A 27,049-nucleotide genomic window follows, 5' to 3' on the forward strand; every position below is an offset into this window, starting at 1 on the left:
TCACACTTGCAGCTTAGGTTGTGAAGCCGTCACCTGTCAGTGTGGCTCATGGCTTCGTCAAGCCAGGAGGAAATGTTACATATGCTCCCTGGTGTAAAAAGATGGAAATGAGAGTGAACAGGAAGTCCTCAAGGTGCCTGGCAAGCAGCTGTGGGTGGGCCCTCTAGGGGATGATGGTCCCTCGGTCCAGCCCAGCCCTGCAGATGCTGACCTCAGGAAGACAAGCTGAGGAGACACACGCTCTGGATGCCTGCAGCGTGCTTCCGCTGAAGTGATTTCATAATTTGTTACCTCATTCGGAGAAAAGAGGTCGCACACCACAATGCTTTGTTGAGCCTTTCAAAGGGAACCTGGGTCAAACAGCCTCGCCCACGCTAGCTGCTCTCACAGAGCGCACGGAAATAGAAACCCAGAGAGGCTGGCCGTCTAGCAGGCTGCCCACCGGGCTTCAAGCCTGCAGCGATTCCACCCCACCTGCTCAGAGGCACGTGTGGAGTTCTGTGTCCTCCTATGCACATGGGACCCTGGACAGAGTCTTCCACAGGGAGGGGGATGTGAGGATGAGTCAGGCCTCCACTTGAGCAGGGAGCGGTTCTTTGCATCTTTACAGAGGAACCTTCACAGGGTCCCTGCAGCTGGGATGGAGGATGACATCAGGTTGCAGTTTTGGTGGTATACTCCTCACCCACCCTTCCCTCTTCACAGATGGATGGATGCCATCCCATTAGAGTGGCCCACTCCCCTGTGTCCCCTAACAGGACGGGCTCCCTCTCTCCCTGACAGGTTACAAAATGATCGCCATTTGCTGACATGTCTTCCGCAAAACTGCTTCAGTACCCATGTCCACTGTTCTTGAAGGAGATGAATGGTGTGCTCTGTCCTCATTTATCACACGAGGCTCGGGGAAGATCTGTCTTGTTTATTTCTTCTTGTCCCACTAGAAAGCCTGGGCCCGACATTAATTCTTCTGTGATGACAGCTAATTCAGACCTAACAGGCCATATTTACCCAGGAGGCAGGAAGGATTCTCTGTCCCGCCCTATAAGTAAATAAGAACGGGGCGTCACAGTTTATTAAAGTGAAGCTAATTAGGAACACTGAGTGGTTCTACTTAGGCTTCATTTAAAACTCAAGTTGGTTTTTCTCCTTTTCTCTGGAAGGGAGGCAAGTCTTCAAAATGGTCCCCACAGCTCTGTATGCTGAAGTCATTGTTCAAATCTCTATTTACCACACTCACCCATGTCAGATTTAAAAAGGAAATCAGCAAAACTGAATCTCAGCAGTGAAACAGATCCAAAGAGTGAAAACTTAACAAATTCTGCCATAGGTAACCCGTGGTAGTGTGTCTTTTATACAGTGTGGGTGACAACTATCTTTTCTGTGGGATGAGAGCCCCAAGCATCCAAGATGGACACTTGGGAAGCTTAATTATGGGGGTTTAATTGGGAACACGGTAATAAAATAAGCACACAGACATCCCCAAATCGTAGCCGTTCTTAATTGGGCTTTCCCCTTCTTGGTATCCCCTATCACCAGCGCCCTGCTGCTCCGGGGCATCTGCCTGTAAAGAACATGGAGAATTCACCTCTGAAGCTTGGACACCATGTAGTGACCAGCACTTGGGAGCAGGACAGAGAACTAACTCTCCAAGGAAGGAAACCACAGACTGTGGCCTCCGGGAACTGTAACCCTCTCATTCTAAAGAGGATGCAGGAGAAATCTGGGCAAATTCAATTGGGAGGAAAAGGATGAAGGTGAAAGTTGAAACAAGCCCCTAAGGATGGAGCTCCCCAGCACAGTGCCCTCTCAGGGCAGCCGCGGCTCCTCTCCCAGAAGCTAGAGGAAGGGCTGACCACCCCGGCTCCTGGGGGTGTGCTGGTGGAAGACATGGGTGCTTCTGTAGAAAGGGCTGCCAGACATTTGAGATGAAGGGAGCAGAATGGTAGAAAGAGCTGGGCAGAGTAAAGCCGGGCCATCACCCAGCGTTGGGCTGCAAAGGACTTGGGCAACTATGTCTTTCTAGGGACAGAAAATGACCCACCTGAGTGGAGAGGATTGAGCCGGCAGGGAGAGAGGAAAAGGCTGGCAGTGGCAGACCCCAGCTATGAGGAAGCCTGGAGAAGAGTCACTGGCCATTGCTGCTGGGCAGTCCCTATTGCTCTGGGCAACAGATCGGGATGCAGAGTTGTAGACTTGGGAGGAATCAGAAAAGCCAGCCAGGTCAAGGAGCACTGATAGCAAGCCAGGGAAGAGGTCTGGGGGCAGCCCCAATAACTTGCTCTTAACTCTGCATAAGGGGCCATGGTGTTCCACCAGGCCAGCAGCAAGCAGTCTTAATCTCCCTTTTGAAAATGCAAAGTGTGTTTACCCAGTAAATAATTTAAGAAAGAGTATACACTTGAAAGAAGACATCTACTGAACCAGCCAGGCTAAATCGCCTCCAGGCAGAAGCCCATGCATTTGCATGCTGTATTTTATCAAGTGAGCAACTGTGGCTTTAAAAGAATGCAGAGGCAAATTAAAAGGAATGTGGGCCTGAAACATCAAAAATCCCCCAAGTTTACATTATGAATCACAGTGCTGTTGATATAAGATGAATTAACCATTTACTTTGAGGTTAAACTCACACAGTATTATTGAAAATACTGATCCCTGTGTGGAACCCGGGGAGCGGTTAATCTTCCATTGCCAGTCTCCTCCCCTCTAGAAACAGTTCCTGTGTGTGGCATGCAGAATCATGGAAGCCTGGTTCAAGTGAAGGAGGCAGGCAGCCACCTGATCTCCTGTGTGAGGGCATAGGTCTGCACTGTAGCAAGCGCTCCTGAAGGCACTTCCTCAGATGCCCAGGTTCCCCTCCGCATCCAGCACTCACCATCCTGCTGGTCCTTGGTGTTGTGTATTAGTGCGGGCTTTACTTTGGCCACTGAAATTCAGATACACACACACACACACACACACACACACACACACACACACACACACACACAAGCATGTTGCTGCTCCCATGAGGAAGCAGTTGACTTTCAGCAGTCCATCCTCTAGTGGGATGGACTCTGGGCTCGCTATTTCAATGTATGGCCTGAGAGCTCAGTGACAGGACACAGGGCCACACCTCAGGCCATCACCTGGAGGATCACTGCCCTGTGGCTTCTCCTGGGCCCACAGGGACTTGTTCTAAGGTGATGAGGTCTGGGGATTGCTTGTTACTTCAGCATAACTACTGCCCTTCTGAGTCAAGGGAAGGGCCACTAAGAACAGTGGGGCTTGGGGTGCACACATCCGGAAGTCAGGGTTTGATGATAGCCCATAATTCCTTTCTTGAAGATTAATTTTGGTCTCTTTATTTTCAAAAGTTTTTTTTTTCAATAAAATTCACAATTGTATCTATCTGTCTGTCTGTCATCTATCTGTGTGTGTATGCTAAGGGGTCCATGTGGAGGTCAGAGGACAACTTAGGGGAGTGGGTCTTTCCCTGTGCCATGTGCAGCTTGGGACAGAACTCAATTTAGCAGGTTTGGCAGAAAGCACCTTTACCCACTCAGTCATCTTGCCAGTCCAAAGCTGGGCTCTTTCTGCATTCAGAAATGTTCTCACTGAAAACCAGGAGCTTCTTCAGCTGGGCATGAGGCTGCTGTGTGCTCACGAGCAATGGTGCCCATATGAGTTCTCAGCAAGCTGCCCAGGCCACTCTGCATCCCGAGAGTCACAGTAAGGACTGGCTGCAATACCTCATGCCACCCCGGCTCCACAGGTAGAACTGTGACCTAAGCAATGATGGGCAGTGTACTCTATTTCCCTGCCTACAGTGACTTGAGCCAGCCCAGCAGAGGGAAGCTCCACCATTGTCGTGAAGGCTCAGTCACCCAGACAGCTTGGGATACCAGTGTGAGGTCTCATTCTGTGGCAGCCATTTTATTTTCCGGAGGAAGTCAGCCTAAGGAACAAGCTGGCCCATGGAAGGGCAGACAACTAGGACCTCACCCTGAAGGCATGTTAACTTCTATAGCAAGCCACCCTTCCTTTGAACTTTGACTAACATGAGAAAATAAATTAACTTCGTTTTTCAAGACTGTTTGCTTTGGGTCTTCTATTATTTGTAACCAAAAGGCACTTTAGGCCGAGTCGCTGCGCTTCCACACGGAGACTTTGATCTGCGGCGCCCTCTAACAAGGGCTTCCGGACCGTGTGGTCTCAAGCTTGGATTTCCCTGCGCTTTGCTTCCCACTACGCTAGCCACACAGGTGTCTGCTTTTCTGTTTCTGTGAAGTTTTCTCTGGTAAAAAGTGGCCCTTCCACAGCCTGAATCTCTTTCATCTTTTGTATCCCTCTGACACAGAGCTTGGCAGAGATGTTTGAAAGAAAAAAAAGAGCTTGTGCAGGGTGTGGCGACATAGGTCCCTAAAGTTCTAGCTACTTGTGAAGCTGAGGCAGGGGATCATGTGATCCTGGAAGACTGAGGTTTGAGTCCATCTGGGAGACATACTGTGGCCCCAAAGGGCTTCTTGCACACAAGCATAGTGTAAGATTAGCTACTGGCCACTGTCAGGTAAGGATGCCCGCAATGCCCTTATCTGCTGGGGTGCATGGGAGTTGGCACACCCAGCACTATCCCTGGACCTGCATTGGATGGGCTTCATCTTGGTTCCACAGGTGGAATATGACCCAGGCAAGCCTTACCAATTATAAACCTCCATTTCTTGCACAAACACGTGTTCAAAAACTGGTCTGACTCCCAAACCACACAGTCTGCTGGGGATTCCCCTAGAGAGAAGTATAGTCCCCCCTTTGCTGGGTCTGATTGTAGGGCCAATGGTAGCCTAGAGCTACTGAAGATAATTCCAACCATGGTGCTAGAGAAGCATGTCCCCTGCCAGTGGAGCACAGGGCCAAGGGTCAACGAAAAAGAGACGAAATCCTGAAGACATCACATCCATCCCTGGATCTGTCTGTGAGTCTGATACCTGAAGGGTCACATTTAAACTTCTCAGTTATAGACAAGCAATGGCCTTTTGATGTGGGCAACTTCATTTGGAAATCTTCAACCATACTGACTCTACTGTGTAGCTGGAGAGTTTTCTCTCCAGGTCCCACCAAGCCCTGGATGGCTACACTACTGATTGGACAGTGTCCCCCCATCCCTCAAAGCCAGCCCACCTGGAAGCTCATAAGGTGACCTCATTTAGAAGAAGGGTCTTCATTAAGAATCTTGAAAAGAATAATTGGGTTTTAAGGTGGTCATGTATCCTTGTATCAATAGAGTACACAGGGAGACATGAGCAGTAAGGCCATGGAAGAGTAGACAGAAACCGGAGCTATGCTACCACAAGCCGAGGAATGCCTGTAACACCAGAAACTAGGAGAGCCAAGGAAGACTGTACTCTTTGAAGGGAGCATGGCCCAGTAAACTTCTTGGCTTCAGACCCTAAGGCTCCTGAAGCCACTTAGTGTAAGGCCTGTTGATTGGCAGCCTTGGAAATTATCAAGCCGGCATGTGGACCTGGGATCTTGTTTTGGGTATCATGATGGTTTTCCATGGCACCGTTCCCTTCACAATTGCCTCCCTGCACCCTACAATGGATTTATCTCAAGTCCTTCCCATTCTCTGGAAGCTCTGTATGCAACTAGAGCACCCAGGGACTCCAGGAACTATGCATTCTTCCAGCTCTGAATGATAATTTCTACTCATGAGCAGAGTGAGCAGCTTCCCAAAGCCACAGAGAGGTGGGAGCTGAGGGTGCATGATCTAGAAGCCACCTCAGCCCGCCCACTGCCGGCCTGATACAGTTAAGCTGGGCCAACCTTTAAAGCCATCACCAGCAGTTAACATTTGCTGACATCAATTATGACATAGTCTAATCTGAGAGCCCTGAGGAGGGACACTGGAAGAACAGATTTTGATAGATGGAGACACAAGCAAGCTCTCTAGCAAGGAATCCAAGAACAGGAGCTAGGACCTGAGTCCTGGCACAACTGGGCTCAGACCCCTTTCTCAAATTCTACAAAGCTTAATGGGGACCTGCAGGCTTGTTCTGTAAAGGGCCAGACAGTAATCACAGTAATTCGATGGAGCTGCCATAAGGCAAATTCCTCAGACTTTCGAGAATCTTTATCTTGCAGTTCTGGAGGTTAGAAACCCAGAGTCAAGGTGCTGTCAGCGTGGGCTCCTGAGGTCTCCAGGGAGACTGTTCCACTGCACTCTTCTCTTCTTGTGGCTTGTTATCAATCTTTGAGTATCCTTGGTTTACAGCTACACTCTGTTCCCCACACTTCTCCTCGTGAGGTGTTCTTTGTGTGTGCAAACCCATAGGCAAATCTTTATCTTTCTTACATGGCCTCATCTTAGCAAATGTCACAAGGAAGGCTCAAGGAAGGTCACACTCTGAGGTATTAGAAGTTAGAAGCTCCACATGTGAACTTAAATGCTCTCAGCCATGTGGATAACACAGTCTCTGTCCCAATTATTCAACTTTGCTCTTGTAGAGAGTAGTCATGACATAAACAAAAATGGACTGCGTTACAATAGAACTTTAGGAATATGTGAATTCCATATGATCTTCCAGTAACAAAAATTATTCTTTGAATTTTTTCAATCACATAAAAATTTAAACCATTACCAGGGACCCAGAGAAATGGGGGGTGGGCTGGACAGGCAACACTGCTTTGCCTTCCTCACTCAGAGTGTGACCCTGAGCCTCAAAGCTAGGAGCTGCTGAGACACGCCCCCTCTCAGCTAGAGAATGCAGTCGTTCCGGAAGTCACAGAAGCCACACTGAAAGCTACGGCAAAGTATGACCAAGTACCTCTGAAGAAGACAGGGAACCCAGAGCTCCTAGCACACGTGGGCTTTGGGCATCGCGATGAGCAATCTGTGACAGACGGCTGACAACAAAGGCTGTAATTAGAGCCATGCCAGGGCTAGGGCAATTTGTCATGTGCCCACAATCCTGGCTTTGCCTGGAGTGACCTGGAGCAAGCTACTCCATGACACTTGACTCTCAGTTTCTTCCCAAACAATGTCAATCAACTCATCAGCTATCAGGGATACTCATTAAAGGCGTGAAAGCACTTTGAGAGCTAAGGCCCTTAATGCATGTGCAGTTGGCAAATAATTCTGTAAAAGGAGGTGCCATTTCAGGGCAAGCCGCCTGGGGAACTTCCAGGGGCTGGTGGGGAAGCAGGGACAGGTGAGGAATTTGTTGCCTGTCCAACTCACCAGGCTGTTGTTCCCACAGGTTGCTGTGTAGTGGGGCCTCATGTTGACAGTCTCCCCAGCAGGGCTGAGCCTTGTCTCCAAGGTGGGAGCATCAACATCAAAAGGGAAGGGAGGCTGTCCCATTGGCTGGCTCAGGATTCCTCCCCAGCCCGGGAAAGCAGCCAACAAGTACCTGTCAGACACACTGATAAGTCCAAGGGGTTTTGATCAGTGATGTGTAGCTACATCAAGCTCTGCATTGCCCAATGTGTACATCAGATTGCAGCCTGGGTGCCACGGCCACTGCCATTCTTAAATCTGGACTTGGTGACAGCAGGAGGCCTGGAGAGCAGCTTTGCTGGCTACCAATTTCACATAGGATCAAGGCAGCTTGCTTCCATCAAAGGATTTGGAAAGGACTTGAAGAGAATTAAATAATGACCCTCCAGAAAGGCAAGGTGTGTGCAGTCCCTTCCAGGCCTGCAGGCTGCTGGAGCTGGCAAAGGTCTTTGGGTCTAGGCCTAGATTCTTCGTGTTAGAGGAGAGAACAGTAAAGCCCTGAGAGGACTGAGGATGTGTCCAAGGTAAACTCTTTAGAGCCCAGGACCAGTCTTATTTAATGTGGACATTCCTCCTCACCAGAGTGGCTGGTGCTACTCATCCTGTGTTACTCATCTGGCTTTTGGTTCCAGAAGGTTGGAGTTTACAAAGGCAGAGCCGAGGCAGAGGTGTGGCAGCTGGACCAGCAGCTAAGAGCTCACATTGTGAACACAAGCCAGCAGCAGAGACAGTGAGTCGGGAATGGCGAAAGGTTTTGAAACCTCAAAGCCCCAGATAGACTTCCTCCAGCAAGGCTACATATCCTAGATCTCCCTAAACAGTGCCACCAACTGAGAAGCAAGTGTTCAAATGCCACAGCCTATAGGGGATATTCCCATTCAAACCACCACATGCATGTCTACACACAATGGCAACTTGAATCTTGTCAGCAGTCTCCACCTCCATATAATATGAAGAGCACCATGGGGTGCCTGCGAACAGTGGTCTCACACTCCAGGCTGAGGCTGGCAGAGAAAAGCAGAGGAGTACAGAAGGTACCTTTTTCATGAAACACAGACTGCTCAGTTTCCAAGACATCCTGTCTCAGAGATAGATCTTCCATGCAGACCAGGCTGGTCTTGAACTCACAGAGCTCTGCCTGTCTCTGTCCCCTAAGTGCTGGAATTAAAGGTGTACGTCACCACACCAGGCAGTCTTGGGCTCTTCTCAGTCTGGTCTCCCTTTAGTTCTTTAAAGGATGAGGCCTGAGGTCTGTTTCACCATTTCTGCTGAAGTATCCTTACATGACATTCTTGCAGCAAGAAGATTTTGGAATATTTAAACAGATAACCAGCTGAATATATTTAATATGAAAATCTGAAATGTTCTGGAATCTGAACCTTTCTGAGTATTGACATTTGTTTCAGATAGAAGATCTTGGACCATGGACTCTCAGCCTATAATACATATGCTATGACCATTAACCAAAATCAACCAGCTCTTTCCTCAGTGTCTAGTGTAAATACACAGTAAGTTAAGATGAAAGTCAATGGCCTGATTTGATACCATAGTGTCTTCTGACAGCTTTTATTCATTCATTTTTTCACTCACCAGCACATCAGTGCGTCCTTTGGGCCTTTTAAGAAATGTCACTCATCTACTCCAGGTTTAGGCATGATCACCGGAGAGATGAGGATGGAGGGAACGGCAGGCATCCTCGGAGGCAGCGCACTAATGTCTTCTCACCAGGGTCTGCACTGGCCTTGTACCATAGCCTCTTTAAAATCACTTCTGCCTAACTTTTATAGGTGAGCAGCCACGTCACAGGCAGGCTTCAGGTCTGCTGAAGCTGTAATTCAACGTGACTGCTGGAACCAGAGGAAGAAGAAATCAGCTGGGGGAACAGGTTGTCCTCACTGGTGACCACGGGAAAGGCTGTGACCAGTGGAAAGGACTCTGGTATCTTCAGACAGTGTCCTCAAGGAAACCTCTTCTAATTTGGGATGCTGATGGATGCACCCATGATGTCATTTCATTTTCCCAATGGCTCTCATTTATTAGGACCCCCATTGGATGGCTTAGGCCCACCAAGGGAAAAGGTGATACCCACTCTTGGGTGGCCCTGGCAAGGCTGTCAGTCCAGAGCAGACTGTCACCAGCATCTGAGCCAGCGTGAGTTCCTCCACACCCACAGGTTTGGTGGTTCTCAGCCTTCCAGATCCTGTTGAGTATCCTGCAAGAGAGTTCCTGAGGGCTCCCACCCACACTCAGTCCTTGAGAAGCAACCTTCCTGCCCTCCTGGCTAGCAACCCTCAGCTCCTGGCTTAGAGCCCCCAGACTCCTCAGACTCATGACAAGTCATGACTACATATGTTTGGAGGGTGAGCATTGCTCTTACCTTGGGAGCCAGATTACCTATTCTACAAAATCTCACATTTTAAATATTGGCAACTAAGTCAACACTTGCTTAAACTGGTGGCCAAACAAAGCACCGCTGTAGGGCAGACAGAATGTGTGGGTCTTGTTTGAGACTCCTAATGATGACTGAGAACAAACTGAGATGAAGCCAGGGAGGCTGTGTAGAAGCCGGGCCTTCCCCTCTTGGAGCCTGGAGCCTGGCCCTCCTGACCCTGTGCCTCTCAGAAGTCAGAGGGTCAGCCTGTGTGTGAGCATCAGTAACCTGGTCCTGCACTGAAAGTTTCCAAACATAAGCAGTTTTTAACAACTGTGCCAAAGGCCAGGGAGAGGCCTACAGTATTCACAAACCAGCCCGTATATCCTTTACAGACACTCACAAGGTCATCAGAAGCCCAGGCAGAGGTCAGAGGTCAGGCCCAGACTGCACATCGGTAGCCCCTTTGACCTTCACATCGTCTCGGCTTGGAGAAAAGTAGCTAGTGGTTTCTAAGAGCAGGCTGTTCACCTTCTATGAAATGTGTTAAAGGGGGTCTCTACTGACGCTGAATGGCAAAGAAAGTTTGCAGGATTGCCTCCACCCATAGTCTGTTGAGAAATCTATGTCCCTGTTTCTCTACCTGAAGAAAAAGAGAAAATATAACAAAGAGACCCAGGCATCCTTGAGGACTGGCACCTAGGACTGAGACTTGATATAATGAAGAAACAAGCTGACAGGGGCCCGGCTGCTTTTGCACACTCTGCGGCCCCATATTGGCTGCATCCAGTGGGACACCAGTGACAAATCAGAAGGACGTCTTGTGGGGCTGAGCTGAAGGCAGCCTGCTGGTGACAAAAGTCAACCCTTTGCTGTTCTTCTTTGGGGACTCTGTCCTGCAGCGCCCAGCTTTCATTTTCACAATGGTCGGTGAAATCTGAACCCCTATTGGCTAGTAGATGACAGGATAGGCTCTGATAGACACTGGCAGACTTGTCGAAGGTCCAGTGGACATAAAGGGCTTGCTGAGAAGCCTGAGGACCAGGGTGAGGGGTGTGTGTGGAGGCAGGGGTGCATCTTGCCTCTTGGAAACACTTGGGAGCAGACAAGCCAGTTCTGGATATTTATATCAGTTCACACATGTGCCCTCATCTGGCTTGGTCCACAGAAGAGCCAAGAACAGGAAGAAGCAACCAGCGGGACTCACGGTGTATCCTCTAAGGACACCCGAGGACACCATTTATTACCCAGCTCAGCATGTGTGCTATGGCACAGTCTCAGAGGAAATCGTTCTCTCTAGTTGTGGAAGGAGAAAGATCTGGATTTTATCTTACAGCTATTGATTCAAGTTGCTGAACCCATCTCTCTTTGAGTTAGTTGCCTGTGGCCTGGGGATAAATTTGTGGTCCATTACTTACACATGCACAATGTAGGTACTGGCCTCAGTCCTGGCTTCATTTTCTATATCCACACTTTCATTATGCTACATAAGTATTTAGGCAAATAGCTATAAATTCTTTTGGGACCAAGATACTTCAAAGAGAAGAAAATGGAAAGAATTCCTATCATTGTAGGCTGTCTGCTTTAAAGCATCAGGCCTCAGTTTCTCTCACATCCTCAACAGTTCTATACCACAGGCTTCATGGAAAGTCAGCATTCACACTCACCAAGACAGAAAGGCCTGTCTACTTTTTCCTTGAAAATCCTTTGGAGGTCAGCATGGGACAATTTCTAGAATGCACCTAAAACCTGGGACTATTGGGTAGAGGTGGGAGGCCCTGGGTTCATGTCACAGCCGACTGTAGTAGATGTGGAGTTCTCTTTGTTTGGGGGTGTTTACAGCAGTTGTCATAACAGTCTGGATCCCTTTAGTGAAAGCTGAAGGCATTCCTAGCCAATGCTGGCTGCAAATATGCTACCTGAAATGTTAGTGCATTTCCGGCCCTTCCTTGAACAATCTGCAGTATGTGTCTCTCTGTATATACACTTCTGCGGATGCTTTAAAACCTGGGAAACAATGAAGCTGAGGCCATCTCTGAGACGCCTCTGAAAGAACCCACTCAGAGACAGATAAAAATAATGAGGATCTTTCTGTCAGGAAAGATTTAGAAAATATCATGGGCAATATTAAAATTTAATTTTGTACTCGGCTTTTTGGTTCCCCTTTCCAGTGATAATGAGCAGGATGGCACACCTCCGCCTCGCTAGTACTTGTTTTGTGCAATAAATTCAGCCTTGCAGTCTGAAGACATTTCAGACAACAGTTTTGACTGCTACAGGGTTAGTTTTCACCCTGTGCTGTGCTTTGCGTCTTCCTGTAAAAACCAGTTCAGGAGATAATTTTCCACAAGGCCGGTGAACTAATAAAAATCAATTTTGCCGATCTGATTCAGAGAAATCTTGGGTCTAGCTGAGGCAGAACTGCAAAGTGGGAAGGAAAATAAAAAAAAAGATCAGTGTATTCACTGACGGTTTAGCTGATAGAGAACTATCAAATTAGCTGGCGAGAGGTGCTAGGCTGTAGAAATGTCCCCTCAGCCCCACAGAGACATCTTTTAAGGGTCCAGGAGCACCATTTCCCTTCACTGGTGGGAGGTACTCAGAGTGACAATTTTTCCAAGGAGTTGCCCATGCCCGGGCAGCAGAGTGACCCATGTCCTGGCAGCAAGGATGATTTTGTAAAGGGAGGGGCTGGGTTTTACTTGAAGTGTTTCCAGATCACAAGAATAGCGAGCGAGTCAAGGTTCTCTCATCGCCACTGACACCTGAGGTTCTTTCTGTCTTTTCTGTGTGCGCCTGAGCACTTTTTGGAATGCTTTTCTACTACCCTAAGTACTTCACATGAATTCATTTAATTGTCATAATGACTCTGATAAAAGCATCACTGTTCCTATTTTTAGATTAGAAAACTGAGGTTTAGGGAGCTAACATATGCAAAGTTGCTACATATCTAAAACCAGATCAGACGGCACAGGCCACATCCTGCTCTCGGCTCCAAGTGGCTGTCATTGCAGGCAGGTCACTTTGCATTTATGAATAAAGTCCGGAATAACAATGTCTGTCCTTTCCCCCCACCTCACGGCTTCTGAGGATGTCTGGGTGAGGATATACGTGCAGGCACAGAGCAAATGAAGCTGCTGTTCAAAGAGATATGGTGAGAACGATAATGTAATATCAGTGCCTTGAGAATCGTTGCAAATGCCACTTAGGTACCGATGACTGTCAAAGAAAAAAGCGTGCAAGTCCACCACACAAACTGAACAAATTCATTCTTGATGATCTGAGAGTGTACAGGGTTTATTTATAGCCCAGTCACAAAGCAAAGAGTTAAGGTTGCACTTGTTAGCATGTATTTTAGGACCCCAATTTTAGCAAAGGAAAATACATGCATAAATGTAAAACATTAGTTGGAAAGACACACTTGAGATGACTATGTCTAAGTGATAGGAGCATACAGATTTCTACAGTCCATTGTAGTTTGTAATTGCAAAAAAAAAAAAAAAAAGAGTGTTTTCGTACTATGCAAGAAGGCAGGTCCCAGGACTGCCAGTAAATAAACAAACAAACAAATAAATACATAAAACAAATACAAAAAAAAATTACAAAATAGATTCTGACTGGAGTTGTTTGAAATCTAGGAAAACGAAACTTAATTTGAAATACATTTGAGGTCTTAAAAGAATAACGAATGATGATATCAGGCCGTCTTGGCGAGTTTGGCAGGGTCTGCTCAGGGCTTCCGCCCCACATTACTCAACTACAGAGAGCAAGGTCAGGAAGCAAGAAAGAACAGAGTGGACGTGGCAGCCTGTGGCCAGCTGTGGAGGGTATCGACGATCTCATCGCTGGCACAGAGACCTCAGAAGCAAAGTCATGCCTCCTGTTAGAGAACCATAGCTCAGCAGAGAAGTGTCACCCTGTCTTCGAAAACAAGGTTGGGTACAGATTTCAAGTGGTGCAACCAAGGGAGAGATTTTTAGGTATCTGATTGTATTTGCAGACCAGGCATTTTGCATGCTTCATTTTTATGACTCCTGCACGTCGTCGCAGGTTCCCCATGACAAACAAACAAACAAGGGAGATCAAGTGTGGTATGTTGGAATCATGTCGAATATCCCTGGCACAGAAACATTCTAATATGCCCTAGAGATTATTCCAGGGCCAAGGAAAAACACTGTCCAATGTATAGTGCCTGAGATTGGGGAGCAGTCAGCAGTAAGAGCAGGGATTTACTTCATTTGTGAGGCTGTACACAGCCTCAGATGCTAACACGCGCTGATGGGAAATGCCAACATTTCAACTTAAATCAAGACTGCAGCCCATAACATGGACACTTTGCCTTTCAGCTGAAGATCATAAACAGCACAAACCCGGGTCTCTTCTCCTAATTGGGGAGCTTTTCTAATATGCTTATGATAGCTGCCTCATGTCGAACTAATCTTCCTCCGGTTACCTCCTAAAGCTGTCGGAAATAATCTTCTTACCCCCGCTCTGTCTGCAGCACTTTGTATCAAACCGAACGAACTCCCTTGCTTAACACAGCCACAGCGAAACGGCGGCCATAGCTCAGCCAGAACTCCAGCATCACCGAGAGGGTGCTGACTACGTATGCGCTAGACAGAAACCAGGCAAGGAAAGGATGCCACATGAGCTCAGATGCTGAGATGCAGCTAGACAGCATGGATTCTCAACTGAAGGCCTTGTGTAGTAACCGTTTTGAATAGATAAACCAGGTTAGCACTGTATGCACTACTTTTAACACCCAAATTCATCCCAGAGACACCTTTCTGTCTAGATAGAGGCCCCTCCTCCAGTTTTAGAGACTCACAGAAACACTCCTGAGTTAGCCAGGAGGCTTAATTGGTACCCATGGGCAACACCATCTTAGTAGTGATCACTGCTGTATTCTGATTCAGTTTTAATGTGTAGGATTTTTGCAGTTTTAGAAACACAAATGTTACAGTTTTCAGAAAGGGCCAGGAACTCCAATTCTCATAAAATATGCCATAAGTGTCATGAGGGTGTGTGTGTGTGTGTGTGTGTGTGTGTGTGTGTGTGTGTGTGTGTGTGTGTTACCAACAAACAAAACCAATGCTAGTTGCAAAGTGAGAGGCACCCCGGTACCCAGATGAGATCCAGGCTTTGGTCCCAGGAGGGCTCCAGTGTGTGTCTGTGACCTTGGGGAGAATGCCTTCTGTTCGCTGGCCCCTAATTCCTTCTGTGTGAAGATGCCGGGGTCTGCATGGATCAAGGCATGCTAAGGTTCACCGTACTGAGGAGCCTCCTTGCTAACAGTCCCTACTCCTTTTTATGCATGTGTTTATTCTAAACAAGCAGGCACTACACCAACTTCCCCTTCCCTGCTTCCTCAGCTTCAGAGGTGACTGAAGGGGAAGAAAGTTATATTGTTTAATCCTGCTTTATAAGAGTTTGCTCTTTTATTGGAGAACGGGCTCAGAAGAGTGATCAGTGAGGTTTACGTACCCAGAGTGTATACGGAGAACTTAGGGGGAAGAAAAAGAGTCTGCCTTCAAATGCCTCGTGGAAATATAGAAAACAAGCAGCGAGATCGTCCTTTGCCAAACACCGTCATAAATTTTTTATTTGGCAGCTAACATTCTCACTAGTTTTCTTGGCAGCAATTGGGACCTTTAGCAAGAAAGGTGCAGAAGAAAAATACCTTGTTTAGAGATGTTTTCAGCACTTTCTGGGATTTTTCAGAACTTCTGCCTGAAGCACATTTTTACAACTAGAGTCTCCAATCACCTGATGAGTGGGTGGTGGGGTTTAAACTTTTTTCTTTTCTTCATATGGAGAAAACGAATAAGCAGTACTAACCCCTCTGGCTTCCCATCAAGCACATCTTTCTTGTTTTCCATGGTAGGTATTTTTGATATTCAAGCACTTAGTCTCCTCTGTCTAGACAAAAATCTGAAAAGAATATCAGAATGTACCTTTTGTTGGGCCTGATCCTAACTATTACGTATTCCCAGATGATAGAGGTAAATGAAAGGTAAACAAGCTGCTGACTGGCCTTTTTTGTCTTAAGGAACTCTGCTCAGATCAGGTCCTGTCTGCTGCTGCTGGGTGAGTCTCACTGGTACAGTGTGGGCCTGGACTGGAAGCTGCAGGGTGCAGATGGGTACAGGGCAATGGCAGGCAAACTCCTGACGGTGGATGAGTGGACTAAGGGCTGTGCGGTGGACATTACTCATGGGGTACCTCAGGAAGTTCTTGAGCTGGAGTGAGGGGGTTGCCTTGGAAGTCTGGAAAACAAGGACCCCAGATCCATAAGGAGTCAAGGATGAGGTCCTTCATGACAAGCATGTCCTACACACTTTATACAAATACTGTCTACACATTGGCAAGAATCTCTCCATCAAGGAGACTTTCAGTTATAACTGAAGAGGCAGGTTGGCAAACGCTCCCCTTATAACAAGTATGAACTGGCCTGTGGTGTTTATTGTGTTCCCCCAAATATTGTGCACCCTAATAAACTTATCTGGGGTCAGAGAACAGAACAGCCACTAGATATAGAGGCCAGAAAATGGTGGCACACATGCCTTTAATCCTAGCATTCCAGAGGCTGAGATCTGCCTGGATCTCTGTGAGTTCAAGGCCACACTGAAAACAGCCAGGCATGGTGACTCACGCCTTTAATCCCAGGAACTGATGGCAGAAAGCAGAAAAGTATTTAAGGTGTGAGTATGGGGAACTAGGTGCTGGTTAAGCTTTTAGGCTTTTGAGCAGCACAGTTCAACTGAGAGGCATCCAGTATAGGGAAACAGGATCAGCTGAGGAATTGGCTTGTTTTGCTCCTCTATCTTCCAGCATTCACCCCAATACCTGGCTCCAGGTTTGTTTTTATTAATAAGACTCTTTAAGATTAATGCAGCACTGGCCACTTGTTAAAATCACTCTTTCAGGTCTCTGGAGAATGACTGAAGGTGAAAACCAAGCTGAAAAATGGAAGAGCGCATACTCAGAAGCACTTGGCAGCACTTTGGGGGAGAACATCCCCATCTTGTGCTCCAGCTTAGTGGGCTAGCATGATAGCTGTCCGGGATGGAGCTTCCGGGGCGGATCTAAGGAGGAGCACAGGAAACCCCACAGTCCTGCTGGCCTGAGGCTGCAGTGTTAGCTGCTGTGGGTGACCAACCAACACCAATGGGAGATGCTGGAGACGAGAGCCTGTGCAAGTGCTGGAAGGCTCTCCACGGGTCCAGTGCCAAGGAAACACAGTGCACGTGGGGAGACCAGAGAGAGGCTGATGAGAAGCCACAGCCACGGCGGGCTTGGGAACCGGCTGAATGCTAACAGGTGCTCCTCAGCCCCCACCAAGGTCATCCGGCAGTTGGTAGGAGCCTTACCAGGCAGATTTTGAGCAGGACTTTTGCCTAATCACTGACTAACCACTAACCATTGTACACAAAGGCGGCGGCGGCCCCTAGGAAGACAGGCTCAAAAACAAAGAATGAAATCAAGGCCTGCAGAGAGGGCTCAGTGGCTATGCTTGCTGCTCTCGCAGGAAACCGGGGTTCAGTTCCCAGGACTCACACAGTAGCCCACAACTCCTTGTTATTCCAGCTCCAGGGAGATCCAACGCCCTCTTCTGGCCTCTTTGGGAATGTGCACACATGTGGTGAGCTTCACGTGGTGAACTTGCATAGTGGTAGACCAAACATTTATACATATAAAAAATAAATCTTTAAGGATGGAAAGAAACACCTCCCCCACCCGTGCGCCAAAAAGGGTACCATTTGAGAAGACTACAGGAGAGACGACAGAGAGACAGAGACAGAGAGACAGAGACAGACAGAGACTCTGTAACTGATGCTTGGGTAAGTCCAGAGAAACATGAAGGGCTGTGGAAGGATCTCCAAAGCTGGATACAGTAGCACATGTCTTGGCACCAGTGAAGAAGAAAAGGGCTGGTACCTGGGGCTCACTGGCAGTTGGTTGAGTCAAATTGATGAGCTCCAGGTTCCATAAAAGACCCTGTCTCAAAAAACAAGTTGGAGCAATAGAGGCACCCAATGACAACTTCTGGCCTACACATGCACACACACACACACACACACACACACACACACACACACACACACACACATACACATACACACACAATGGCCATACAAATAAATTTAAAAAATGAAAATGAATCTTCAGAAAAAAGCACATGGGCTTTAAGGTAAGAAATAATTCTAGACACAGAAAGCACATTAAAGTGTGTGTGTGTGTGTGTGTGTGTGTGTGTGTGTGTGTGTGTGTGTGTGTGTGAGTGTATATCAGGAAGGCATGACAACTATGAACATACATCTAACAACCAAGTCTCAACACTTACAAATCAAAAACTGCCAGATGAAAAGAGAAATAAAATTCAATAATTATACTCACAGGTTTCATTATCTTAGTCTCAAAACTGACTTAATAACTAGGCAGAAACCTAGCAACAGAGCTACAGATACGGTCAACCCTGTCATCTGACTTGAACTAACTAATATCTGTAGAACATGTCCCCACTGGAAGCAAAGCACAGGAGCACACCCTCAGGACAGACTACTTACAGAACAGAAAAGACATCTCAACCAATAAACAGAGACAGAAATATATACATATGTATGTTTTCTAATCACAACAGGACTAAATTAGAAAACAATATTATAGAGAAATTAGAAAAATCATCAAATATTGGAAATCCAGGCAATATATTTCTAAAGAACCCATTATCTTAAAAATTCACAATGCAAATCAGGAAAATATTTTGAAATGAATGAAAATGAGGTCACAATTACAAGTATTTCTGGATGTAACACGAGTAGAGCTCGGAGGGAACTCAGCGGCTAATTAGCAAGTTTCAAATCAGTGCTTTAGACTGTCACCTTACACTAGAAAATGAGAAAAGGAGGCCACGTGGAAATAGGGAAAAAGAAAAAGAGTAAACATTAGGGCAGAAATCAAACAGAAAACAGACGGCAACAGAAGAAAAACACAATGAAGCTATCAGCGGGCTTTTGAAAAGATCAAGAAAATTTATGGCGTTTTGGCTGGAATGGCAAAAAAAAGGAAGATGATGGGGTGACTGTCTTCAGGCATGAGAGGCACAACTGCTGATTTAAAAACTGAAGTCACCAGGGAGCATTCTGAACAGCTTCATTTAAGTCACAAGATTCAAGAACATATAGAAATCAATTGTGGTTTTGTATATCAGCAAGAACTATCCTGTAAAGTAATATAAAAACAATTTACAGTAGCAACAAAACAGAATTAGAACTTAGGAATGACTGTAACAAAATAAGTATAAGGCCTAAATGCTTAAGTTTATGATACATTTCTTAGAAAAGTTAAAGATTCAAACAAGTAAAAAGAAACTCTATGTCCATGGATTGAAGGATTCAATATTGTATAAACGGCAGCTAAGTGCATTCCTCTTTAAAATCTCAGGACACTATTTTAAAAGTGGAAGTTGAAAAGTGAATCCATAAATTAGTAAGTAAATAGTAATAATGTTGGAAGACTTACACGGCTGTGTTGGTGCCGTGAAAGAAATAAAGATACATAGAGCAGGATATTTATAGTCAATTATTGTTTGACACAGGATCTAAGTAATTCAATGATTCACTAACAGCTGAATATCCATGTTCTCAGAGAAAAACACAAAGCTGCAGTAGCATACTACAAAATTCAACTCCATGTAGGGATCCAAATGTAAAAGTAACACTGTGATATTCTAGTGTGATATTTCTAGAAGGAAATCCTTCACACTCAGAATAGGCAAAGATTTCTTTTTTATATATAATTTATCTAATTTTATTTTATGTGCATTTGTGTGAAGGCATCAGATCTCCTGGAACAGGAATTACAGACAGTTGTGAGCTGCTATGTGGGTGCTGGGAATTGAACCCAGGTCCTCTAGAAGAGCAGCCAGTGCTTCTAACCCCTGAGCCATCTCCTCAGCCCCAGGCAACGATTTCTTTAGTAAGATACTAAGCATAATTCATATAGTGATAAATAAGTTGACTTCATTAAAATAAAAAACTTATATTTTCAAACTTTATCACTGAGAAAATAAAGACAAGTCTCAGACAGGAAAAAAAAATCAGATATCCAAGAAAAGATTTATAGTCAGAGATATAAAAGTCAAAACTCTCAGCACCTAGTATTAAGAAAACAAACAACCCAATTAAATATTAGAAAACCAGAAGAGAGGAACAAGCATTTCCTTAAAGGCTATATAGAACTGGCCAGCAAACACACAGAAGACTCACCAACTTCATTCAGTCATGGGGAAGCGGCACATTGAAATGAGAAAGCATGGCTGCAATTCAAGGCTGGTAATTCCTGCTTGGGGAGGACTCACACATTACAACAGGAGAGAGGGAGTACAGCTGCTCGGCAGGTCTTCAGATAGTTAAATATATACTCGCACACATAGACAGGTGTGTGTGTGTGTGTGTGTGTGTGTGTGTGTGTGTGTGTGTGTGTGTATGTGTACACACTACATGAATCAACAATTCTGCCCTAGGTAGAAGCTGGCAGAAACTTAAGAGAACTGAGAACATTTGTCTCTATAACAGCAACATATTTACAACAGTCCCAGTTAGAAACAATCCAAGCATCCATCAACTACTGAACAAATAAACAAGACGTGGTACGCCCATACAACGGAATACTACTAAGCCATAGAAAGCAATATGTGCTGCTAAATGGGTGAATCCCAAAAAATATTACTGTAAGCAGAAGAAGGCAGGCACAAAAGATTGCAAAGTGCAGAAAGGAGCATTTTGGGGTGACAAAACTATTTTAAAATTAGATCATGGTGATAGGTGCATCACTATATGTTCAGTATAGTTACTGAACTGCATATTTACAATGAGTAAATTTTATGGCATATAAATATTTTCATCCGTCTGTTCAACAAGAAGCCAATAGCCACTAACTGGCATTCAAAAGATGTTTGGGTCCTTCAGCTTGAAGTAGTCCACCCCTGTTTTTCCCCATGTGGTAGCACTGCCTGCTTATTTCTTTCAATCTGTAAATGTTTACCTTGTTTCCTTGTCTGCTTTTCTATGAGATGGAATTATGTAAGAGGAAGGTTCAAGTCCATCCTGGTCTCTCTTGTATACCAGTGCTTGGAACATTAGAACTGTTCAAAAAACACTTGAATGACATAAAGAAATGAATAACATAAAGAAGACATATATATATATGTGTGTATGTGTGTGTGCATGTATATATATGTATGTGTGTATATATATATATATAAATTTTTATTAAAAACTAATATACTTTGATACTATGATTATCTATAAATACCTTTACTCTGAATAGAGATACTTGGCTTCACAGCAAAAAAAGTCTTGACCAGGCTTCATGTGCCTAACAGAGAGCGAGACTAACATGGAAATGGGACTGTTCTCTGCCATTTCGGATTCAGGGACTCCAGAGGGAAGGAGGTAGAGACTTGGGAGCCAGGAGCTCAACAGGCCAGGGGCTGCTGCTGAGCTTAGCTACCGACCTGCGGCAGAACACCTGCATGCTGCCTAAGGATTTGGTCCTTGTTCACGAAGATCAGCCTGTAAAGCATCCACACCTCAGCACACTGTTCTCAAAATGAAGCCCAGCTCATCGGGGCCTTCCAGGACACTTTCAGATGATCCATAAGGTGAAAGGATTTCTGTGAGAAGACTAAGACACCCTCTGTCTTTGCCACCCCTTTCTTTCAGGAATCTTCAGTGGCATTTTTCAGGGGCACCTTGATCTGTGACTTCACAACCAATTACTACAGAAGCAGGAATGAGAGCCTGGCTGTAGATGTGTGGTGTCTCTCGGCTGAGTTTGTTTTGGAAAATGTAAGATTTTATTTTTATTTATTTAGATTTTCTTTTCTGAGGACTTGTACATGAGCACTGTATCTACATCACTCTCATCCCTCCTTCACCCCACTCCTCTTATTTCCCCATCACATTCATAGTCTGTTCTTCTGTTATTACTGGTGTGTGTGTGTGTGTGTGTGTGTGTGTGTGTGTCCAGGGCTGAACACTTGGATGGGACTAGGCAGGAAGCTTGCCCCTGGAGAAAGCTAATGCTCCCTGTCTTAGCAGCCCTTGACCACCTGTCACTCTTCATCAAAGGGTGGGACCATGTGGAATTTTTCCGGTCCACACTGACATATCAACCACGGTTTTATTCAGGCAACCATATTGTTGAGATTTCACGGGTGCATTTTTCCTGTCAGGCTGAGGGGACACCAGCAACAGGCGTCCTGGTGTCTGGCTGTAAGCATTTTTTTAAGTAATGAAGTTTGTTAATGTAGAATAGATCTATTTTTATAATTTTTAAAGGACTTAATAAATGCTTACATTTCATGTTTGTATCTAATATGATAAATACCGACAGGCGTAATCTTCATAGACAAGAGCTTTTGGGGTTCTCCATAGTCTCCCTTCCTCCCTGACCTCTTTCCTTCCTGTTCTGTCTTTTCTGTTGTCTAGGGATGAAGCCTCCTGCATACTAAGCAGATGTGGGACCCTCGGTAATCTGTAAGAGTTGGATGGAGGAGGGCTCCTGAGGTCCCACCCCTCCCTTAGGCGCTGCAGTTGCTGGGGGAGGGCGAGTCCTATTCCCTAGCAGTATAGCCACTGTTAAGAGAGAAAGTAACCCAGACCCACCTCCTGCAAGTAACACTAATTAAATGCAGACAAACATATATGTGCATACGCGCCCCCCCCCCCCAATAAGACAGGACCTTCTTGGGAACAAGGGGAGTGAGAGAGGGATAAGACAATGATGGGGATGGAGTGAATATGATTGAAGGATTTTGTCTATAAGTATGAAGTTATGAAATAATAACAACGAAGAGCTCACACTTTGAGATGTAAAAATGTGATATCTGTCCATTGTTCTAGAGGGAGGCAGAGGGCGGGATTTAGAGCGTGTTGTCAGTGAATCAAGATGCTGGAGGATACTGCCTCAGCACAACCAAGCAGCACGCAGGTCCACAGACACAATCACAGGCACCAGGTGAGTCAAGTGGGAGGCAAGACCTAAGGCTGTTCAGACCTCACCTCAGCAGGTGTCATTTCGTGGGAAAATACTAGTTGAGCTGTCTACTGACCAAGGATTGCAGCTGCACCATGAAACTGTAGGGACAACCGCTTTGACAATCGATGAGCAAAAGAGATGGCAGAGCTGTGAGTTTCTTGAAGTCAGTAATTACTAAGAACCGCTTGTACCCATTGCTAAGTTAATGACAGTACAACGGACTGTGACAAGAAAAGGAATTCAGATTAGGTTATGATAAGAGCCAAGAGGGGTGCTGCTTCGATATGGATGTGACCTTCCAGGAGGTTCGGAGCACAAGTCTTGTTTGTCGTCTCACAACTAGAGACAGGCAGAGCTAGGACTGAAGCTACCTTCACAATCTTGGGCAAACTGCAAGCTCTCTCAGCCTCAGATAATGACATTACCTATCTCAGGTGAGGGAGGAGTGAGACGAAACCTTAAGCAGCCAGTGGCGCTGCAGGAGGAAATGCCATGTTGGGCTGGAACCACCCCTTGCAAGGCTCTGCAGCAGGGGCCTTTGGGCCTCAGGCCTGTTAGTGACTGCCTCTGGGAAAGGGTCCAGGGAGTTCCTTATCCTCACCTACTGCTCCAGGGTCCTCTGCCCTTCTCCCTTCCTTTCCCCTTGCTTAGTCCCAATGCAGGCATCTGTGGGGAAACATGCCTGGCTGTGCTCACATGCGGGGCACAGAGGGCTTTTTCTGTGTAAGTTTACGGGGGGTGGGGTGAGGTGGGGGGAACAATGGAAAGACTGAAGGCCAAAGCCACCAGGGGCCAAGGGAGCTGCCTACATGTTGGGCTCTGCCATGACGTGTAAACACATGGCTTCAGAGTGTAACATGAGCAGCCCTCAGCTCTCCAGGGTGGGATCTAGGTTTCCAGCTATGCAGAAATACTTACCGTGGACCTTTAAAAAAGTCAGTGGGAGGGTGTGTTAAATGAAAACCAAGATAACCTCTCTTAGGCATGCTTTCCCCACACACTCTCAAACCTTTTGTGTCGATGAGGGCAAGAGCTGCAGAGATGCCTGAGAACAGGAGAAGCATCCATTTTTCTGCAGCCTCGCTTGAGCTGGGCACTCTGGGGATGAAAGGAGGCCTGCCATTTGTAGACAAGAATGAAGCCTTTTGTGAATGTTTTAAGCACACTACCAACTCCCTTTAAAAGTGTGAAAGCTATTTTGGGAGAACATTTGGTTGGCTGCCACATGGACGGACACAGCCCGACAGCATTAAAAGTCACAACTTACAAGGAAGACTACTTCGTTGACTCTAAATGAATTTGTCAACACATTCAAACACATCCATGGGATGGTAGTAAAAGCAAGAAATACAAGTAGTTGGGAGTGGCTCCTCAGTGGAAGGCCAGCCACAAAGGCTGAAATCTGAGCTGCCCCACAGTATAGCAACTTCTTCCCCCCACCCAAGAGCTGGCTCGTGTTGAAGCTGGGCTCATGTATAAGGCATTTATTCTCATGTGCAAACCAGGAATGGTTTTATGGCTTTAGAGTAAAATTAGGATGAGAAACCCATTGGCAGATTCACTACAAATGTGGTCTCTGACACGTATGCATGAGGAATTGGCTATTAATCACGTTAAGACTGTGGTATTATAAAGCACAAGGCAGACAAGCCTTAAGTTCAAGGTCTGAACTGATAAAAATGAGGAGGAAAACATTTTTTTTTTTTTTTTTTTTTGCCTTGCGTGCCTATGTCTGCCATTGTGTCTCAATGCCTTGCTTTAAGATACCACTGATCCTTTTCCTGGCTTCGCCCCATTTTTTTTCAAGGTTGGTCGGTCTTTTGTTTGGTCCTTTCTCTGAGACACAGACGACAGCTCTCGGGGGAAGGGCAGCCCTTGGCAGCCCTGCTGGCTCACTGGACTAGGACAGGAATGTGCTTGTTTGGCATTTGTGGCATTTGTTCGAGAGCACCCAGACTCGGGGGACCCCGGGGACTGGGGAGCAAGGGGTGCATGCTGGGACCACACTGCACCTAGGCCCCACAGGCCTTTGTCAGCGCCTGCCTCGAGGGCTGAGGCGGCCACGGTAATTATGCCAAGGCCATGCATTACTCTGACAAAGTAATCCATCAAATTATTTCTCACAATTTCAATCCGTCCCTTGAATTTCCCTTACTTCCAGAGCCAGCTGGATATTATATTACCAGAGCTGTTGAAAAGGTGGAACACAAGCCACGAAGCCAAAGGCCATGGCAACTATGCAAAGCATCAATTTTTATTGTTTGCTTAGTACTGAAATCTCATTAGGGTCCATAACTCCTCTGTGCACTGCGGACACTTACATCCGCTGATCTGAGAGCCTAGAAGGAATGTACACGTTTGGTTAAGATGTTTTCAGAGGGCATCGTGTGTGTGTGTGTGTGTGTGTGTGTGTGTGTGTGTAAGCACACATATACTCATATGTTTTCAGCCCTTGAACAGCTGTGGTTTAACTATCCCTTACACAAGCCAATTTCCAACCTGAGTTTAAACACCCCAAAGTTGTTTTCATTTAGCAGTTTTCAGACAAAGACCCACTTTTCTTCGAGTCCAGCTTAATCAATGTCGGAAAATTCCACTCATTGCGTGTTGGCCTTAATGCAGCTCGGCTCTGCTAATTACATCAGAATTATCTCAGAGATTACACGCCTTTCATTCAACCTATATATGTTTTTGTCTTCCCTTAATTATGACTTTGGAATCTACTGGAGAGAGGACACACAGCGTGACTGCCTCTCCATCTAGACTGGCGTTCAGTTTGTTGTCTCTGTCTCTGTCTCTGTCTCTCTGTGTATTTTAACATCATTCCTACTATGTGTGCATTTTTATCAGCATTCCCACTATTTCTGCCCTTTGAACCCTTGGTAGCATCGTAATTTACAGAACTTTCAGCCAGTTTGTGAAAGCTGTATTTTGAGGGTGACAGGCAGGGAGTCACAGAAGTAGAGGAGTCTTAGGGAGCATCTAGCAGTTCCTGTTTCATGCAGGAGTCCTCCTGACAGCAGCCCCTGACAAGTGGCCCTTCAGGAATGCATCCATTTCTGGAATGAACTATGGCGGCAGCTGAAAGGCTCTTTGCAGACACTTGCTAGTGGTTCGGGGAGAGATGAAGAGAACTGTATCCGATGAGCAGTCCAGAGGGAATTTAGGTAGACCAAATGTAATTGCCCCACTGGCCTCTGGCTGGGGCAGAGGCTCCAACAGTCCTGCCGTAATTCCGGTTGATGGCAGTGGCACCTGCTGATGAGAGTGTTGTCAACTCTAAGCTGCTCATCATCGGGACTCGGCTACCACACTGCGACGGGAACACCAGACACAGATGTTTCCACTCAGAAGCCTCGGACATGGTGAAGAGTTGTCAGCCTCTCAAGGAGAAAGGGCATGTAAAAGGGCATGCAGTCCCCGTGCAGGAGAAGGAAGCCACAGGCCCTTCACACAGGCCATTTCGTCTGAGTGTCAATACAACAACTTTCCCAGCCTGTCCTCCACATCCATGTGGCTTCAGTGCTAAATTCACAATGTAGCTCTGAAGATCTCAGCAAGCAGTGAGAGCCAGCAATGTGGCTCTGGACCCATGGGGTCAAGAAAGCCTCAGAGCTGGGCTGGGAGGGAAGTGATTTGGTTCTAATCAGGAACACAGTGATAGGCAGAATCAGATGGGCTCCCGCCATCATGGAACTTTCAGACCTCAGAAAAAGCTGGCTGCACACACAACGCAGTGAATATCATCCTCTCAGAGTCCAGAAGAGACACTGGAAGACCAGGCCTCATACTTCAAGGGGCTGTACTTGGTAGAGCCCAGACAGGGCTTCCCAGGGTGCTGGTGTTGATCTGAGAACTGCCGTGTGCCCAGAGTTATTAAGAAGAATGGTCGACTAGATAGGTGGCCCAGCACACGCTAAGGCCCTCTATCTCGAGTGGCATGGGTAGAAAGAAGAGAAAGGAAATGTACTTAGGAAAATGATGGGGGGTCAGGGCAGGGAGCGAGGGGCAGAGGAAGCGGTGATCAGGTGGTTCAGCCTCGTGGACCACTGTAGTGATTTTGTTTTCTACTTATCAGCCATGAGGCTTTGAGTAAATCATCCACTTACTGATATTTACCTTCCCAATCTATAAAATGGGAGCCACAATGCATGTCTGATAAGGTAAGTGCAGAGACTAAGAGAGATAGCCCACGTGGAGCCATCACCCTGCTACCTGGGAGGTCAGCAGCACTGGGAAATGGCCAGGTTTCACGCCTCCACGGACACATGCTGCCTCCAGAAGAAGGCCAAAGAAGAAGAAAGGGCTGACGTTTCAATTTTGCTTTCAAACCCTCACAAGTTGGATTCTGACATAATGCGCACCATTTAAGGAAGCTACAA

The 27,049-nt window shown here is 46.3% G+C and overlaps 1 protein-coding gene across 4 annotated transcripts in view; it reads right to left on the reverse strand.

Annotated features, from left to right (window-relative positions):
* The window catches only part of Vti1a (vesicle transport through interaction with t-SNAREs 1A), a 318,582-nt gene that overhangs the window by 2,118 nt on the left and 289,415 nt on the right, over positions 1–27,049 (reverse strand). The gene's annotated exons all lie outside the window — the stretch shown is intronic.

The sequence above is a fragment of the Peromyscus californicus genome, unplaced genomic scaffold, assembly GCF_007827085.1.
Source record: "Peromyscus californicus insignis strain IS unplaced genomic scaffold, ASM782708v3 Scaffold_4__1_contigs__length_199733344, whole genome shotgun sequence".
NCBI classification, from domain to species: Eukaryota; Metazoa; Chordata; class Mammalia; order Rodentia; family Cricetidae; genus Peromyscus; species Peromyscus californicus.